General features: G+C 41.0%; 1 pseudogene; it reads left to right on the top strand.

Annotated features, from left to right (window-relative positions):
• The first annotated feature begins 2,729 nt into the window (after positions 1 to 2,729).
• LOC581701 lies at positions 2,730 to 19,074 on the top strand (annotated as a pseudogene).
• The last annotated feature ends 2,286 nt before the right edge of the window (positions 19,075 to 21,360 follow it).

Raw genomic sequence — 21,360 nt, 5'->3', positions numbered from 1 at the left:
GTTATGAATAGCGGTCCTTATGAATAGCGAATAGACCCCCAATGAATGTGGGTGAAAAGTCATTATGTCTGTGTTATCTAATTCCAAATATAATTGCTCACTTATATTAGGCAGTTGAAAAGGAGAGGTGTTAAAATAAATTCAAACTCAAGGAAATGCTTATTGCAAGCAAAATTTATTATTTTCCCTCCCTTTTCGTTATAATGATTACTAACTTGAGTTTGTTCACATCCTTTGTTTTACCGTGCCTTGAAGTTTTCCTCGCCGCAGTACATCTCTTCTCTACTCAACTTTCGCAAGCCTGGTCGTTCTGGTCTGCGTTCTGCCAATACATCAACTCTGATCATCCCTAAGACCAGACGATCATGGGGAGATCGAGCATTTGCCTCAGCAGCTCCCCGATTGTGGAACAGTCTCCCTAACACACTTAAGGACTGTAGTAAAGCACTTAAGTAGATAGTTTCAAGGCCAGCCTGAAAACTTATCTAATGGCCAACTTTAAGTAATATCATCTTTTTTTTTTTTATAACCATGTGTAATGTAAGCAAAATTATATCTAAGTATATTATGTAGCTCATTGTAAGCGCCTTGGGCACCCTCTGGGTGGATATGTTGCGCGTTATAAATGTCTGTATTATTATTATTATTATTAAGATACAAATTGGATGAAGTTTATTAGGCATGTTATCTTTTTTGAGTGAAAGTCTACTGTCAATTTCATTGATAATTATCATCAAAATTGTGTTCTTTCTTGCATTTGAGTTTATTAACCTTTGAGATTTCATTCGCTATTCGCGATAAACACATTATGCTCCTGATGCGTGTGCAATGGTGCAGCGGACAAAACAGTGAGCAGAAAAAACTCAAGTGAGCAAAGAGATATGAGACAAGGCTGTTCGAAATAATTTAAGAATATCCGATGGATTGCAACAAGGTTTTGTGAAAGCATAGATACATTACATCATATTTAACAATGAAGCAATCAAGCACTTAAAACAAAGGTTTTAAAAGGATTTAAGACCAAAGAAGCACATGCATATGGCCTGACCCACATTCGCTCCATCAGCCCAAATTTGGTACAAGGCGATTTTACAACAATATTTAAAGACCCTGGTGCCCAATCACTCGTGACAGACAGAAAATAAATACTCTTCATCATGAAATAGATTTCAAAGTTAAATTGGGTATGAATTATATCAGATTATAATTTTTGGTGGTAGTGAGCATTCCCCCCCCCCTTCGTTTTTGCTCTCGGGAATTCGAAAATTGCGCAGATCGATTTTCGCTCAGTGGGGGGGGGGGGGGGGGGGGGGGTAGTGTGAACACTTACTACAACAAATTATATAACAAAAACTTTTTTTTTCAATTAAAAAAAAAAGGCCAGGGGGCAGGGCCTGTCGGCATCTGCTCTCAATCTAAGGGTTGAGGGTTCGAAACCCAACCCGGCACCTAACGTCCTTTGACAAGATGTTAATCCACATTTTGCCACTCTTCATCCAGGTGAATATGGTACCTGGCAATTGCTGGTGTAATAACAGGGTCCTCTGGAAGAACAGCATTGAAGCTAATAAGGCTTCCAAGAGAAAACAAAATGATTAATATTGTCTACATTGTATCTTGTAACTCATCTTACTCGTTGTGCCCCCGCCCTTGAAAAAATATATAGTTTGCCGCCCCTAAAATAAACATAATTTTGATAAGAACAGACGACATCACGACAAATTCACGGTTTATTTGTTGAACAGTATTTACACTATTGCAAAGATTTTTGAGAAGTCAAATCAGAAGCAGTTTCAATTGTACATTGAAACTGTGTATCCATTGGAAATCGGATTACGCAATACGTCGTTGTAATATATCAAAAGGTAATCAACAGGGCTACTCAAATGACATTAGGGTTGATTTTTCGAAGATATCTGCGATCATGTTCGGTGCTATTCTCAGAAGCATCCAGCAAAATGTTTCGTTCGATTGACCACGGCTACATGCATGTATGCTTTACATGCTACTTCTACTACATGTTATTCATAATGCTAATGTGACAGTGACCCAAACCTTTATCACGTCTTTCTTTACTCTTTTGAATTCAGTTACGGTATTTTATATTTTATTCTGGAACATATATTATACAAGCTTTGCTTCGTATTAGGTCCCCATATTTCACATTATTATTTCTTTATGTTACATGTCTATCAATGTTTTATTATGCACTTTCTCGTGGAATTTTATGTATGAGAAAACGTTGTTATGTGGAATGTGGAACAATAATATCAAAACCAAAACCCCCCCAAAAAATGACAACGGGTCAAAGATTGACCTACAAAACCATGTATCCACACCAGCATGGTACTTATCCAATGCTGGTAACAAAAAGAAGTATACACAGTTAAGGTGCAACATTCAACCCCAGTCCCACCAAAAGAATTCAGCTGCCGGGCTGAACTGCATATTCCTAATTGTTATTTATATCATGAAATGCACTCAGCATAAAAAGTAACTCGACACTCGTTTTTGTTCAAAATGTTCATATTAACTGTCAATAAAATTAAAGAAATATATTCCAAATTAAAGGAAAATCAATACTCTACCAACACGACCAATATCAATTAAGAGTTTATAACTTTCACGCTTATATGGTTTATATGATTTAACCATTAGATAGTCTGATAAAGAAAATTGTAAAAATGGAGCAAGTAGCCATTCGATTATTAATGAACATGTGCATAATTATGTAAGATATTCTTGGTACGTTGAAAACAAAGAATGAGAGGCAATGAGGAGGATAGAGTTATGGAAGTCAACTGTAGTCTCAGGACTGCTTATGACAAGCACAGTCAAGATGCTTCTAAGTTGTGTTTCTCATGATTTTTTTTCTTCTATTGTTTGAATTTTACTCTATGGAAAATGAAAGTAGAAAATGTTCATCAGCATTTGAATGGCCAGATGCCTCATTTTTGCAAATTTCTTTCAGAGACTCATTTATTGTTAAATGGCTATGCTCACTCATTTGGGAATGGTATTCTAATGATTCTAATTACATGTCATCTTAAATGGGGCTGGTTTTGAGATATATATATGAAAGATAAGTTCCTATCTATTCCCTCAGTCTATCTCAACCATGGCCGTCCACTGGGGAGGGGTAGCGGGGATGGTCTTCTTCTATCTGGTCATCTTAGCCGTGGGCATCTGGGCCTCAAGGAAGAAACGTGGTGACAGTAACACCGAGCGGGTCATGGTGGGCAACCGGGACTTCGGCTGGGGTGTAGGTCTCTTCACGATGATTGGTGAGTATAGAACGGGTGTGGTCAGTGGACACGCCCTTCACCCCATACCCCAGGCGCGGATCCAGGGGGGGGGGCCGAGCGGGCCTTGGCCCCCCCGCAAAAAAAAAGGAGACAGAGAGAGGGAAAAGAAGGGAAAGGGAAAGAGGAGAGAAAGGGGAAAAAAGAAGACGAAGAAGAAAGGAAAAGAGGGATGAAGGAGATCGGGGAGGTGGGGCAAAAGGACTTGCCTCCCAGGCTGTTGCCTCCCCCCAATCAAAAAATAAAAATAGAAGGAAGGAAAGGGAAAGATAAAAGAAGAAGAGGAGATAAAGGGAAGGAAAAAAGAGGAAGAAGAAAACAAAAGAAGGGGGATATCAGTTGCAATTTTCCCGCCAACAGATTGTGGATCGGGGGGGGGGGGGGGACAAAAGGCCCTTGTCTTAAAAGAGGAGAGCTAAAAGGGAACAAAAAAGAGGAAGAAGAAAGAAAAAGTAGAAAAGAAAGGGAGATCAGTTGCGGTTAATCCCGCCAACAGTGTGTGGAGCGGGGTGGGGCCAAAATTACCTTGCCCTCCTCCAGCAAACATAAAAGAGAAAGAAGGAAGGGAAGGGAAAGGAAAAGAGGAGAGAAAGGGAAAGAAAAAGAAAGAGAATGAAGAAAGGTAAGGGATATCAGTTGCAATTTTCCCGCCAACAAGGTGTAGATCGGGGGGGGGGGGGGGCACTGGCGTACTGATAGGGGAGGGGGGGGGGGGGGCTTTGGGGAAATAAAATTCAAACGTGGTTTATTTCTAATTCCATAACGGTGATTTACAAATAATGCTGAAATGACATAATTTTAAGTATATTTTTTATTTTTTTTACTTTTTTATGCGTTTGTTGGAAAATGAAAAACTCCTAAATTTACAGCCAGGCAAGGAAATGCTTCTTGAGATGCCTACATGTCAGGGCTCGCGGAACGGCGGGGATCGGGATCCTCGAACCCCCACCCCCCAACACTACCCACTTTTTTGAAAAAGTATATTAAAGAGATAAATAAAGAAAGAAAGAGAGCAAGAAAAAAAAAATAGTTAACTGCCAGTGTCACATTATAATGAGGTATCAAAATATGCTCATCTGACCATGATTAAATGCCTAAAACCCCGAGGGCTCTGCCCCCTGGATTCCACCTAGGGCCCTAAGGCGCGCCCTTAGATGCTCATCTGTTGGTAATTTAATGCCTAAAACCCCTGATTTCTGTGGGCTTTGCCGCCTGGACCCCACGCCAAATAGTTTCCTGCCGGTGTCACAAAATAATAAGGTATCAAAAATGCTCATCTGACCGTAATTAAACACCTAAAACCCCTGAACTTCCGGGGGCTCTGCCCCCTGGACCCGACAAAGAGCCCTAAGGCGGGCCCCTTGATACTCATCTGACCGTCATTGAGTGCCTAAAACCCTTGGGCTTCCGGGGGCTCCGACCCCTGAACCCCACGCCAATTAGTAACCTGCCAGTGTCACAATTAGGTATCAAAATAATGCTTATCTGACCGTAATTAAATGTCTAAAACCCCTGAACTTCGGGGGCTCTGCCCCTGGACCCCGCCGAGGGCCCTAAGGCGGACCCCTGAGTGCTAATCTGACCATAAATTATTGCCTTAAACCACTGAGCTTCCGGGGCGGACAAGGTATCAACATATGTTTATCTGACCGCAGGCGCATAGCCAGGGGGGCAGTGGGGGTGGTCCCCCAAAAATGCCGGCCAAAAAAAGAGAGGAGTGAAAAGAAAAAGGGAGTAGACAAAGAAATTTTGAAATTCAGACAAGGATTAAGAGTCGAAAACGTTACAACGATTCGTCTTTTTTCTCTAATAATTTAATGAAACGTAAAATCTTCCGCGCTTCGCGCGAGAGGGGGAACCTGAATTTAGACGAAGATTAAGAGTCGATAACGACACAATGAATCGTCTTCTTTCTCTAATGATTTAATGAAACATAAAAGCTTCCGCGTGAGGGGGGGGGGAACATAATTTAGACGAGGATTATTTTTGGGAACGGTACAACGAATCGTCTCCTATCTCTAATAATTTATTGAAATGTCAAAGCTTCCGCGCTTCGCGAAGGAGGGAGGGGGAAAACTCGTCCCTCCCTGCACCCACCCCCCCCCCCAATTACATCACTGCTGGTCACCATTACGTACCAATATTTGGCTTGCATAATTTCAAATTTGGGCCCCCCTAAGAAATCCTGGATCCGCGCCTGGTCGGCCGTCTGGTTGCTTACTTACAAGCATTTATGCTTTTTAAGCAGTCAGGTAAAATAACCACCTAATAACCATCAATGACGTGGGAGATAAAGTAATACCATATGGCACTTGTGTTTAAAGGAGAGTTGGTTTCTGTGGCCAAGAAAAGTTCTATCTATATGTAAATGAGACAAAGTGTGAAGGTATAGAAAATTCACATTTTTAATCACGAGTTAAATTATATGTTGATATGTGTATATAATTTAACTCGTGATTAAAAATGTGGATTTTCTATACCTTCACATTTTGTCTCATTTACATGGGAGATAAAGTAATACCATATGGTACTTGTGTTTAAAGGAGAGTTGGTTTCTGTGGCCAAGAAAAGTTCTATCTATATGTAAATGAGACAAAATGTGAAGGTATAGAGAATCCACATTTTTAATCACGAGTTAAATTATATGTTGATATGTGTATGTGTTTTTACGCGTAGATCATAATCAAAATATTATACACGGTTCAGCATTTGCTCAAAAAGCTATATAGACCATGATTAAGGAACAACGTACCATAACTCGACTGTCTCCAATAACATTGATAGCGGCTTCGGAGAGGATCTCCTAGTAAACCTATACACGACTTTTTGTTAGCAATGGAATCCAATGACCGGGGTAATATGTAAGGCGTTTAGACACATAGGAGCTCTATACAAACGTGACTATTATCTTTAAACTTGAAATCCATTTTACATAACCCAAGAAAATGTCAGACAAAATCCATTAAACTATAACTCCAAAGCCTGTGCCTAAATTAAAAACTTTAAAAACACCCACTAGTAGATAGAAACGCACTCTCTTGAATGCTATCATTATTTTTGTAATTAGATTATCCAAAAACTCTGTGGAAACAACATTTCCCATACGATGAGGTAGAGTAATTGAGTGCCTAAAACCCTTGGGCTTCCAAGGGCTCCGACCCCTGAACCCGACGCCAATTAGGGACCTGCCAGTGTCACAATTAGGTATCAAAATAATGCTCATCTGACCGTAATTAAATGCCTAAAACCCCTGAACTTCCGGGGCTCTGCCCTCTGGACCCCGCCTAGGGCCCTAAGGCGGACCCCTGAGTGCTAATCTGACCGTAAATTATTGCCTTAAACCCCTGACCTTCCGGGGGCGGACAAGGTATCAACATAATATGTTCATCTGACCGCAGGCGCGTAGCCAGGGGGGCAGTATGGTCCCCCAAAAACCGCCGGCCAAAAAAAAATAGGAGTGAAAAGGAAGAGGACGTATGAAGAAAAGGGTGTAGACAAAGAACATTTTTGATATTCAGACAAGGATTAAGAGTCGAGAACGTTACAACGATTGGTATTCTTTCTCTAAAAAATCTTTCGCGCTTCGCGCGGGAGGGGGAAAACTGAATTTAGACGAAGATTAGGAGTCGATAACACGACACAACGAATTGTCTTCTTTCTCTAATGATTGAATGAAACGTTAAAGCTTCCGCGCTAGGGGGGGGGGGGAACATAATTCAGACGAGGATTATTTTTGGGAACGGTAAAACGAATCATCTTCTTTCTCTAATAATTTATTGCAATGTCAAAGCTTCCGCACTTCGCGGAGGAGGGTGGGTGGAAACACGCCCCTCCCTGCACCCACCCCCTAATTACATCACTGCTGGTCACCATTATGTACCAATATTTGGCTCGCATAATTTTGGGGCCCCCCCTAAGAAATCCTGGATCCGCGCCTGCCATACCCTAGATGCTGTTGCCCAAGATAGCCACATCAGTATCTTAACAGCTCTTCCTGCGGGCCTTACATTTATCATTACCATAGCATTTCATACACTAGGGTCGAGAGGGACACTGTACAAGCCTCTGCAATTATCATTACCATATCATTTCATACACCAGGGTCGAGAGGGACATGGTCCCAGGCCCTGCAATTATCATTACCATATCATTTCATACACTAGGGTCGAGAGGGACACTGTACAAGCCTCTGAAATTATCATTACCATATCATTTCATACACCAGGGTCGAGAGGGACATGGTCCAAGGCCCTGCAATTATCATTACCATATCATTTCATACACCAAGGTCGAGAGGGACATGGTCCAAGGCCCTGCAATTATCATTACCATATCATTTCATACACCAGGGTCGAGAGGGACATGGTCCGAGAGGGACGTTGTCCAAGGATGTAAGCACCGAGCAAGAATCGAACCCAGGACTTTTTTTTATATGAGAGTCTAGAATCAATTACACCACAGTGTGCCCACTACCCAGTTATTATGTTCTCACATCAGGGATCTCTAAAGCCTCTATTATTATTATAATATTCATCACCATCGTAATCCTCATCATCATCAATTTCATTTTTTCGAAAACAAGATTTTGGGGAGTGACACCCTCAATTACCGACATTGCAGCCGAATCTACGCCACACCCCAACCCACCACCCCCTCTGTTACACTGTAATCCCATTTATTACCATCATTATTATTATAAATAAATATCGTTGTGCTTGATATTAATCCTGTGTTATGATTACTTACTTTATGACAGCCACCTGGGTGGGAGGAGGCTACATCAATGGAACAGCGGAAGTCGTGTTCACACCAGGGTGGGGTCTCGTCTGGGCTCAGGCACCGTGGGGATACAGTCTCAGTATATTCATAAGTAAGTATACTTTACACGAGTACCAGGACGCTTATACACAAACACACACGCACGCTGTACATACCTCCAGGGGCGGTGATTTCTTTTGATGACCGGGGAGGGGGGGGGGGGGGACGAAATGCGAGGGACGGGAGAGCAGTGGCGCAATAAATAAAAAACGGTTTTTTTTTTTGGGGGGGGGGGTACAAAAAAATCCGCATCACCACTATTATATGTTACGAGGGTCAAGGGGCGGTGCCCCTTGAAACTCTTGTGTTTTATGAATTCATGTACGATCAGATGAGTACCTAGGGGCGGAGCCCTCCGGAAGCTCATAGATTTTAGGCATTTAATTACGGTCAGATGAGCATCCAGGGGGCCCGACTTATAAGGGCCCTGGTGGGGTTCAGGGGCGGAGCCCCTGGAAGCTCACGGGTTTTGGCATTGAATTATGAACAGATGAGCATCCAGAGGCCGCCTTAGGGCCCTTGGTGGGGTCCAGGCGCAGAGCCCGTGGAAGCTCAGGGGTTTTAGGCATCTAATTACGGTCAAATGAGCATCCATGGGCCCGACTTATAAGGGAAGCTCAGGGGTTTTAAACATTTAATTACGGTCATATGTGCAAGCAGGGGTCCGCCTTAGGGCCCTTGGTGGGGTCCAGGGAGCAGAGCCCCCGGAAGCTCAGGGGTTTTAGGCATTTAATTACTGTCAGATAAACATCCAGGGGCCCGCCTTATAGGAAGCTTGAAAAATCATGCTATTTCAGCAACGTTCGTAAATCACTGATATTGAATAAGAAATAAACCACGTTTGAATTTTATTGGGGGGGGGGGGGAACTCCCCCACCCCATTAGTACGCAAGCGCGAGGGAGCATTATACGAGAGGGCTGAAGGTGACGGAAGTAACTATCCCCTCAGAGGTTTTTGAAAACTTTCATTAGCAATACTATAGTAAAAAAAAACAAGCAATATACTTTTTCACACTTCACTTTTTTTTATAATATTTACCCGTACCATTTGAAGGATATTATGTGAGGGAGCGTAGCGAACGAGCGAGAAGATTTTTGCATTTTTATTTGTCTAAACGCTGCCCTCTTTGGCCCTCCAGAGCCTCAAAGTTTGTTGCAGTCTTTAGTCAGTATTTGCTATACGTTTTTTTGGCACTATTTCAAATTTTTAGGGGGGACGATCCCCCCTAAAACAAAAAATCGAGGGGGGGGGGGGGGAGGCGGGGGACGTGTCCCCCAGTCCCCCCGGGATCGCCACCCCTGGATAGGTCGACAATTCCAAATGAACATGATGGAGTTGATACGTTACATGAACTTTCTTTCAAAAGTTGTAATGGACATGTCTCCCCTATCTCCATCCATTTTGCAGATGGCCTATTCTTTGCTAAACAGATGCGAGCAGCGAATTATGTGACAATGATTGATCCGTTCCAAGAGAAGTTTGGTAATCGTATGGGAGGGATCATCTTTTTGTCAGCGATCACGGGGGAGCTGCTCTGGTGTGCCGCCATATTGGCTGCTTTAGGTAAGCATACAGGGCGCACACGACTAAAGGCTTGTTCGGATGTGGTGCGGTTAACCGCCGCAAAGTAACCGCCGCAAGTTTTGCGCAACTGCGCGCAACAAAGGACTGAGCTCTGTGTTATAACAGCAAATATGAAGCGTATATTACACTTTAAGAGCCACGTTTTTCAGGGAACCTTTTTTCTTTGATGTTCTTCCACACTTTCATAATAACAATGATAACGCTCACAAATTATTTTTGACCTCTCCCCAGAACTCAACCTTCTCTTTTATTATAAGGGACATGGGCTGTTGTATCCCCGTATATCCACCAGTACTGATTCATTGCTGGTGATCTGTCTCGCTTATAGTCACCAATTCGATTTTTGTTTGTTGTTTGTTTTTGTTTTTTAATTTGTTTATTGTTTTGTATGTGTTTTGATTTAACGTATGCCATCGGACCTTTAAAATGTGCACGAGTCGGGTGACCCCCACTAAATCTGCCACTGCTCACTCAGTTGTTCTCCCCTTCAACCTCTCTCTCTCTCTCTTCATTGCTTTTTCTCTCTCTATCTCTCCATCCCTCCCTCTCAACCCATCCCTCCCCCCTCTCTCTCTCTCTCTCTCTCTTTCTCTCTTAGGATCAACGATCAGTGTCATACTGGAGTTGGATCAGAACCTCTCCGTCATCCTATCAGCCTGTATCGCCGCGTCTTATACCCTCTTCGGTGGTCTCTTCGCCGTGGCTTACACAGACATAGTTCAACTAGCTTGCATCTTTGTTGGTTTGGTATGTCATCCATACTTATTATTTTAGTAGAAGGAGTAGAGGAGAAGCAGTATAGTAGTAGTAGTAGTAGTAGTAGTAGTTATCAATTATTATTGTTTTCATTGTTATTATTATTGCTGTAATAATAATAACAATGAAAATAATAATAATAATATTTATTTTAAATCGCTCATACCTGGCACTCCTGTTTAACAGAAAGGGAGTCTGAAGTTTATTTTTAAAAAGGGAGAGGGGAAAAAGGACGAGAAACATACGATGGGGCCCTCCGCCCCCCGTAATCGATGGCGTTGTTGGTCCGCATTTAAAGGGGAAGTCCACCCTGATATTGAGTTGGCTTTAATAGAAGCAGAAAATGATAGAAACGGGTCGGTGAACGTTTGATCAACTGATTGGAAAGTAGAAAGTTATGTATTTTTGAAGTTGCAATACAACAGTTTACGGTTGTGTGCGCCATTTTAAACAAAGCCAATGACCTAGAGGTCATGTATTTATGCGTAAATTGAGATTGCGCCCATGCAAATTATGATGATATCACTGCCTACGCGCTGCATTGTGCGCACACATCATCATTTGCATGGGCGCAATCTTAATTTACGCATAAATACCACTGACCTCAGGTCATTGGCTTTGTTTCAGGGCCAATGACCCGAGGTCAACTGTCTGCGCATGCGCACTGATACAACCGTAAACTGGTGTATTAATCAAACACAAATTGGCAACTCTGTTACGTATCTTGCGAGCTTACCTCCCAATTGACATGTACTAAAAACTTCAAAAATCTCTATTTCCCCCTTAAAACATTTTAATATATAAATTCAACCTTAAAATGATTTTTAATTGAAAATATCTTTTTATACAAACCCTGCATAAAACACATATATTCCGTCATTAATAACTAAGAAAAGAAAAGTTTATGCCATTTTCAGTACAGAGATACTGTAGAGGAACTTGCATGACACGTCACAGGTTTACCAATTTGTGTTACACTAATGACAAGTTCCAACGTTCATGACTTTCTTATCTTTTATTGGATAGTGCTCAAACTTTCACTTATTTGTTTCTCCCATTTTTCTGCTTTTATTAAAACCAAGTTAATATCAGGGTGGACTTCCCCTGTAATCCACCGAGTTAAACCGGTACCCATGATGTCAACGCACTCTAAATGGCTGGACTAACACGACGCTACTGATCATGATCTTGACATTAGTCGTGTTCACACGATGGCAATTTTGGTCGGTGTAAAGGTCGTGTTTAGAGCTAGTCGGCGTAAATATGGTACGGTCGGCGTAGTGACCGTCTTAACGATAGTCTTGTTAGCTACGCCGACCTTTACGCCGACTGATTTACTCCTGGATTGTTCCAGGAGTAACGCGCTAACACGACTAGAGGGTAGCGTAAGTTGACCGTATGGATGCTCTCACTTGCCACTCGGAGCATCTGTGACCTTTTACAAGGGTGTTGTATGACCTAAAATGTAAAACTTCCGGGGTCAAACCTTAAGTGTTTACCACATTCTTGATGCCTTTAGAGTTATTTTCTGAATGGTTAAGGAAAATGATTGTTTACAATCGAAAATGTAAATTAAATTTCGCGCAATTTAGATGCGGAAGCTTGGTTGAGGTCGAATAGTGCGGGCGCCACCACTTCCGGAAGTTACGCTGAGTATTAAAGCTATGGTCACATCACCTAAAAGCAGCCTGCTCGGCGGCCGGGCGTCGAGTTTTGAGCCAAATTTCGCCCAGGCACCGAGCAGCGGCCGCCTGGGCACCGCTTGTTTTTAGGGCATCGCTCGGTCGGTGCTAGAAGTTTTAGCGCGGAGATAAAATTCGGGCCTGCTCACTTTCACTCGCCGCCCAAAGTATGCTCGGTGCCCGGGCACCGACCTAATCGAGCGATTAAGGTCAAAAATCTAAGCCGCTAGGTCAAAGGCTGCTGAGCGTTTGCCGCTCGGTCGCCGCCCGGTCGCCGCTGGGAGATCAGTCGGTCACTGGGCGGCGAGTTCAAAATCGGTTAGCAACCTTTGACCTATCGGCTTTGATTTTTGACCTAAATCGCTCGACGGCGAACGCTCGATTAGGTCAGTGTCCGGGTAGCGAACGCCGGGGCATCGAGCGTATTTTGGCGCCCCGCCGATCACCGACCAGCTGCCGGGCAATTTCTTTAAAATCGGTGGGTCATCGGTCGGTCACTGCCGGGACGCCGCCGGAAGAAGCTCTCCGATTTCGGCCAGATTTGACCTAAAATTGACCGGAGACCGACGGGAAATCGACCGGACACCGCCCAGGCATCGCTATGGCTCTACAGCCTGCTCGACTTCATCAAAAAAAATAAATAAAAAAAAATCGTTGGGCGATGCCTAACTCCAGCAGCGACCGAGCAGGCTACTAATCGGTCGGTCGCTGCTCTGATTTGTGACCATAGCTTTAGACTGGGTCGGTGGAAGGTCGTGTTAACTTAATCGTGGCAAGATGGTCCGAGTAAGAGCGTATGGACAAATAATGGTGTAAGTTAAATATTTATGGAATATTTATTGCTGCAGGAAGAAAACGCCTACTACTACTAGGAAGCCACGTCTGATCATGGCTATTGTGTTATATTCAAAATATTTCTAAAAAAAGGAGACCGAAGAATTCGTTTTGTGAACCGCCTTGATGTAGCGCTATGGAACTTATAATTATCATATGCTTATACCCATTTATTATAATTCTGTGTTTTTCCAGTGGTTTTGTGTACCTTTCGCTCTGACCCACGAAGCGGTGACGCCGTTACCACAGACGTTAGACCGCTGGGTTGGAGAGTGGGACAACAGACTCATGGGACAATGGATCGACAACTGTTTCTTGATTGTAAGTTCATAAACTGTAAGGAAATTATTTGTGTTTGTCTGTTTATTCATGTACTCATTTATTGTTTAACTAATTATTCATTTGTTTGTCTTCATAGCATTTGCACGAATTACTTCATATTTTGTGTTTATTCATTTCTTTAGTTATTTATTCGTCCATCCATTTATTTTATTCTTTTATCAACATATTTATTATTTAATGTATTCATAATTTATTCATTTATATATTTATAATGCGATCGCAAAAAACTGAAAAAAATCAACCGAAGGCAATTTCAATAGCATCTTGCGTCACCGATCATGCCTATTGTGTGAACTGTGTGAACATGACAATGACATTCATTTCAATGTTTGCATAATTATGTTATTATCATGACGTGTAATCTGGACATTATTGCTATATGTTGATTTCTCGAAGTTTTTGCAATTGTGTTAATTATGACCTGTCACGTGTCTGTGCATGACGAAATCATGGACTGGTACTTAAAGGGGAATTAACCCCTCGAATATGAAGCATTATGATGACAAAGAGAATAAAACAACGTTTCATTTGATATAAAAACATTGCTGTCGGCCAAATAATATCGTCTTGCAAGTACAATAAAGAGACCCTACTTCGCCATATTTACGATGTCGTCTGCTCCCTAAGGAAGCTGCCATTTTGTAGAAATTTCGATTCAAACCATCCGGGTTGTGACGTATCGCAAGGAGAACTGATGTAGCGCGCGGTGCGTGCGTTATATGCAATACACGTCAAACATGGTGTACTGCCAAGTGTTTGGTTGTAATAATTGTTCCTTGAAAACCAAGGGGATATCGTCACATCGGTTTCCAGATGAACACAATCGCAATGAAATATCCAAGCTATAGGTAGCAGCTCTGAAGGTGCACGGAGACATTTCTGGACAAAAAGTACAAGTACGACAGGAAAACGATGTGATCTGCAGTGATCATTTTACAGTTTACAGCAGGGAAACATACGTACGCAATACGCAATAGCGGGCCATATGAAAACACAATGGCGACTTACTGAACATTCTCAGAGCCGCGAAAGACGAAGGATTCTGAAGAAGAGATACATTCAGGGGCGTCGCTAGACCTTTTTCAGTTGGGGGGGGGGGGGGGTGTAGAGACCGACGATTACCGACAAAAGTAGCCACCAATTACCGACAAAATTAAATGTCCCAATATCTACCCTATAAACCCGGGGCCGAAGACTAAATTGTGTTTCCTATGAACTATCTAGAGTACTTGCGTGTGCGCAAATGATCATTTTCGTCGACAACAAAAATATACAGATTATTTCGTCAACTTAGTCAGCATCATAGCTATATATTTTAATGCAAGCGCGTAGCTAGGATCTTATTTTAGGGAGGGGCGGTAGTGAGCAAGCGAATCACTTACTTAAAGAGCACGCAAAGCGCGAGTTCCCTAAGGGAGGTGGGTGAAGAAGCTTAGACGTTTCGTTAAATTATTAGGAAAAGAGGACGATTTGTAGTACCGTTATCGACTCTGAATCCTTGTCTGAATTCAGTTTCCCCCTCCCGCGCGAAGATCGGAAGTTTTGCCGTTTCATCAAATTATTATAGAAAGAAGACAATTTATTGTACCGTTCTTTACTATTAACCCTAATTGTCTGAATTCCGTTTCTCCCCCTCCCGCACAAAGCGCGGAAGCTTTGACGTTTCATTAAATTATGAGAAAAAGCAGACAATTCGTTGTATTGTTTTCGACTCTTAATCGTTATATGAATTCAGTTCTCCCCCTCCCGCGCAAAGCGCGGAAGCGAAGACGTTTCATTAATTTATTAAAGAAAGAAGGCGATTCGTTTTACCGTTTTCGACTCTTAATAAGCCCTAATTGTCTGAATTCAGTTTCCCCCTCTCGCGCGAAGCGCGGAAGCTTTGACGTTTCCTTAAATTGTAAGAGAAAGTAGACGATTCGTTCTACTGTTCTCGACTTATATGATTAATGAAACTTTGACGTTTCATTAAATTATGAGAAAAAGCAGACGTTACCTTGTACCGTTTTCGACTCTTAACAAGCCCTAATTGTCTGAATTCAGTTGTTTCCCACCCGCGCGAAGCGCGGAAGCTTTGGCGTTTCATCCAAATATTAGAGAAAGGAAGACGATTCGTTATACCGTTGTTGACTCTTAATCCTTCTTTGAATTTAGTTTCCCCGAAAATTTTAGACCTTTTAGCTGATATTATAGGATGGTGAAACTTCGAGAAAATAGTAGTTGTAGTCACTCTCAAAGTCGTCACAGTGGATAAAAAGTCACAGTTCGTAGGGAAAAGAAACTTGTCGGCCGACCGACATTATACATCTCACCGACTTCAAACTTCTGCATTGATAGATTATACGAGGTTTGAGCAAGATACCGACACAGCTGACCCGAAACAACAACATATTCACCCGTGTTTTTCTTGCTCCCTCGACGAGACGACTCCACCCAACAACCCCCTTCTCTCTTTTACTCCCACTTTTCCTCTCTCAGGCTCTTACCTCCCTCTCTCTCCTCTCTTTCACTCCCGTTTCTTTTGTTTCCCTTTTACTATTTTTTCTTGATATTTTCCTTTCTTTCTTTTCTTTCTTTTCCTTTCTTTCCTCTCCTCCCTCTTTTTCTTTTTTCTCTTTCTTTCTTCCCTTTTCTTTCCTTTCTTTTCCTTTCTTTCTTTCTTTTCCTTTTCCTGTTTTTCTTTTCTTTCCCTTTCCCTCTCTTTTCCCCTCCCCCTTTCTTTTTTCCCGACGGCAGCGCAATTTTACCGACAATATCCTGACAGATGGGGGGGGGGGGGGTGTCGCACCCCCACACCCCAACTTTGTTTTAAATGGCCTACAAACTAAAATTAACATGTAGTTTAAGATTAATTCCCATTTAATGTTAGCAAGTTGATGATGATGATGATGATGATGATGATGATGAACAGCTTTTGTATGGCACCATATATCTGTTTCAGAAAAACATTCAAAGGCGCGAAGTTCTTCTATATGAAATAAAAGTTGTTAGAACAAAGATACATCAAGAATTTTATGGGGGTTGCCAACACTCATGATCAGTCTCGTATTGTTATGTAGATCTTCGGTGGGGTGCCCTGGCAGGCTTACTACCAGCGGGCCCTTTCGGCCAAGACCCCCGACCTCGCCCGTAACCTCTCCTTAGGAGCAGCGTTGGGATGCCTTATTCTCAGTATCCCGGCATACATCATGGGTGCCGTCGGGGCTAGTACAGGTAAATACTGATAATAATATACAATTCATATTATAATTGTCATTCCCGAGCCATTCTCATTCACTTTATGTTAATATCTGGTGGTATTATTCATTAAATAATATTCTATTTTCAAAGTATAATAATTTGGTTGTGTTATTCATTATTCTATTATGTTCAATGGTATTGTTCAGAGAATGCATAAACAATAAAATAGGCTATCGACAGGCCATACAAGAAAAATGATTATAATTTCAAACTTTCAATATTTGTTAAGACTGGTCACTGACAGGCATCAACCTTAATAGAACAGACCCTTACGAGACTCCTGGCATCGTTCTTCCCGCCGTCATCCAGTACCTCACCCCTCCCGTCGTCGCTTTCCTCGGCCTGGGGGCCATCTCCGCCGCTGTGATGTCATCGACCGACTCGTCCGTGCTCGCCTCTAGCTCGATGTTCGTGAGAAACATCTACAAGAATATCTTCAGGCCGTCGGTGAGTGGTACTTGATCGAAGACAATCTGGAAATTTGATGCATCTTTTAATCTTCTTTCATAAGTTTATGAGATAAACATCGCCAACACGATCGCAACTACTTTCGAGAAATCACCTCGAGGGCATTTGTTTTGTCAGATAAGTCTACAATAATATTTTTAGACTGCCTTTAATAAACTTTCATAAATAACGTGTAAGGTAGACAGCTCCATGTCTGTCAGAAAAGTATACAAGAATATCTTCAGAGCAACGGAAAGTGGCAATAGATCAGAAGAATTTTGGAGATTTTCTCGATCTCTTATCAATTTTAAAATCTAAGTACCCCCACCCCCCTCCACCCCGATTTTTCGAGAATGGCCAGTTCTTAGGTGTGGTGATTATTTTATTTGTTCATTCACTTGACTCTCAATCTGAGGGTGAAGGCCTGGTTAAGATCCGCTAAGAGTTCTCAGCCTTGATAAGAAGTCTTTTTAGTTCTTATTTCCAGTTCTTATACATTGTGTAAACCTGACAAATATTTATGTTCCACCATAAAAACGCTGAAACTTCTCTCACATTTCCCTTCAGGCCTCTGAGCGTGAAATGATATGGGCAATCCGTGCTGCTGTGATCGTTGTCGCAACCATCGCCACCGTCATGGCGCTGACTGTCGAGTCCATCTATGTCCTCTTCATCCTTTGTTCAGATTTCGTCTACGTCGTGCTTTTCCCGCAATTCGTGTGTGTCATCCACGTCAAGAAATCCAACACCTATGGCTCGGCCGCCGCGTTCACCCTGGGCCTTCTTCTGAGGCTGACTGGCGGCGAACCCGCTCTCAATCTCCCCGCCGCCATCCACTACCCGTTCTACGACGAGGAGCTTGGTCAGCTGTTCCCTTTCCGCACCTTCTCTTCCATTGTGTCCTTCGTTACTCTGGTTGCTGTCTCCTACGCCACGGACATCGTCTTCAAGAGAGGTTATATTCCTAGGAGGTTCGACGTCTTCAGATGCGTGGTCAACAAGGATCAGATGGCTTATGTTCGACCGGGTCAAGAGGTCAATAGTCATGAGGCCAATGGTCACGAGATGCACAATATCGACGCCATCGATGGCAAAAGTACTTGACAAGATTTAGAGGCAAACCCATTGTCGCTAAATATTTCCTCACGAATCGGGCAAAAAAATAAAAATGATTGTGTCCCTCTCATGCTTAAGCTCGGATTGACGCCCATGGTTGGTGGGCCTTTTTAGAGGTGGCTGAGATGTGGAAAGACCTCTTGAGGTCATCCGAGATCAGGAGATCAAGAAATCTGTGAGATCTATTTTGATGGAAGGTGGTGTTTTACGCGGCAAACATTAGAAGATAGTCATATCCTATCTTTTATGAACTTAATCGCCTGTTTTAATAACCGTTTCGTTTTTTTTGTGTGGCCTCTGTCAAATGTATTCAGACATAGAGGCAAGTAGGCTATATTTAAAAAAAAAGCTAGGGAAGATTACACCCCACTTAAATGTTTATGTCGGCAAATTTGGAATTAATCTAGGTTGTCACCAATCTCAGAAACTGATTGATGACATATGGGGTTCTGTTGGTTGGTTGGTTGGTTTTCGCTAACTTCTTGATGCATGTTTTGTCAAATTTGGTCCGACATGCCCCATTCAAAAAGGTATACCGACCCCCCCCCCCCCCCCTGGGTTGGTTATGTCCCCTTCACCTCATAGTTACATTTTGTAAACTTAAAAGGAAGGTGGGCTTTAATTAACCCAGTCGGGGAAGGGTAACTCAGATTTGGTTAGGATGGGGGTGTACGAGCATCTCAAGCCTCTTTGCCCATATCCATTCTAAAGGGTCCTGGGACAATTTGGCAGAAAATGGTAACCTTGTTTTACATAGCACTTTGGATTAAAAAAAAAAATTACATCTGGGATTTGCATTAATAATGATCGAGAATATGGGTAAGGTTTTATTCAGGAGAAAAAAGTAAACCATGTTTAAGGCCAAAAGATCTAAAAGTCGGGGCAATTTTTAGGGATTTCCAACACATAATTATACCTATATTTAATGATACAAAATAGCGTTATTACCATGGCCACTTATTATTATTACTATTATTGTCATTATTATCATTATTATTATTATTACTGTTATTATCATCAATATTATTATTTTCAACAATATTATAATGATAATAATAATTATTATTATCATTAAACTGTTTTTGATTAATTGAATATTAGGCACAAGAGTGTAAACGGCATCTAGTCACAGTTTTACTATGTAAACACTCCTTATCATAATTTAAAAAAAAAGATAGTAAAACAAAATCTCGCCTTAATTGGATCGTGACAACACTTTGGAACGACCAATAAGCAACGAGCGTATAACGTTACAGGCAATAATGGTGAGAATTGTTTAAATATCTTTTACTTCATTTCATTCATAGTTCATAGTTCATTTTATTTCTTCTTTCACAAACATTTGTACATAGAATTTCGAATAAAGTAACTGAAACAGCAGATTATCAAACTAACAAACATAATATGAAGTGCAATAGTAATGTTCAATATACAACTCTTGTTATTAACTAAAGAAATTCTATACAAATTTACTTATGTAAGATCATGTTCTGTACATGAAAGAAAGGGGGGCCTTATAGAAGCTTGGGCTTGTAAGACACCGGAACAGCAGATTATCAATATAACAAACATAATTTGAAGTGCAATAGTAATGTTCAACATACAACTCTTGTTATTAACTAAAGAAATTCTATAAAAATGTACTTATGTAAGATCATGTTCTCTACATGAACGAAAAATGAGACCTTATAGAAGCTTGGGCTTGTAAGAGCAAGGTCCCCAAACAGAATATAATACCTGAATGCTTTAATTACTTTGCAGAAAAAAAATACTTAAAACTAAACTACCTTAACAAACTAGAAACAATTAAACGTGGGAATGATGCAAGAACAAAAAATTACATACCAATTCATATGTGATGACATAGTTATTACATTAAATACTTTCAGCATAATTACTCAATAAATGTAATTTCAGTTTGCGTTTAAAAACAGAGACACTGATAGAGCGAGTTACATCAATAGGAAGTGAGATCCAAAATTTGGGACCAATACAAGCTAATGTATTCAAAGCAAAGGCAGCTCTTACATGCGGTATATGGAGTGCAGTTGCATGTCTTGTATTATAACTGTGAATTTGACTGTTCTTTCTAAATAGCTGTACTAACGCATTTTGCAGAGTACCATTTTCAAAATCATACATGATTGAGCCTAACAGCAAGAGATAGATATCTTCTACCTTTAATAGTTTATTACTATGAAACAAAACATTAGTATGAGCACGATAATGTACATTAAAAACAATTCTAATCACCCTTTTCTGAGCGACAAGTATCTTATTTAGTTGCGTTTTTAGTGACTTCCCCCATGCCAACACTCCATAATTAAGATAAGGCAAAATCAGAGTAGAGTTTAAAATAAGCGAAGTTTCTTGTGGCACAAAAGAACGTAATTTATAAATTACACCAATATTTTTAGACATAACTATATTACTACAATATGATGGCCAAGTCAGCTTCTCATCAATGTGTAACCTAAGAAACTTGGTGGAAGTTACCCTCACAATAATAGCATCATCAAAAAGTACGACTCCAGGTAAGTCTATTAGGGAATTACTAAAAAGCATATAGTTTATCTTTTGAAGGTTCAAAGACAACTTATTTGCACGGATCCACAAAGAAACTTTATTTAATTCACTATTAAATGTTTCTTAATAACATTTCAGGAGTTTTATGAGAAAAAATACACTTGAATCATTTGCAAAACAAATGAATGATAGGACGTCAGATGAAAAATGAAAATCATTAATGTATAATTAAAAAGGAAGTGGCCAAGAAGGGATCCCTGAGGGACTCCACAGGATATAGTTTGATGACTTGAGTTAATTCCATTCAAGGATACATATTGTTTCCTGTCAGTTAAACCAACTAAGAGCGATGCCTCTGACTCCAAAATATGATAATTTACTAATTAGAATTTCATGATCAACAGTATCAAACGCCTTTGAGAACTCCAATAGTATGCCTATTGTTTGAAGGTGATTATCTAACGCTTGAGCTACTTTATCAATAAATTGTAAGATAGCATGCGTAGTGGTATGTCTTTCACGAAAACCAAACTGGAATTTTGAAAATATTTTCTATTTTCGGTCTTATTTAAAAATGTTACTGTTCTATCATATATCAGCTTTTCTAAATTTTTTGTAAAAAAAGGTCAATAATGAAATAGGTCTACAATTACTTAATGTTTGAGGATCACCCTTTATAAAAATTAGCACTACCTTAGCAATTTTCATTCGT

This window comes from Strongylocentrotus purpuratus, unplaced genomic scaffold (genome assembly GCF_000002235.5).
Source record: "Strongylocentrotus purpuratus isolate Spur 01 unplaced genomic scaffold, Spur_5.0 spur5_scaffold_13, whole genome shotgun sequence".
Lineage (NCBI taxonomy): Eukaryota > Metazoa > Echinodermata > Echinoidea > Camarodonta > Strongylocentrotidae > Strongylocentrotus > Strongylocentrotus purpuratus.
This window is presented reverse-complemented; position numbering and strand designations above follow the sequence as displayed.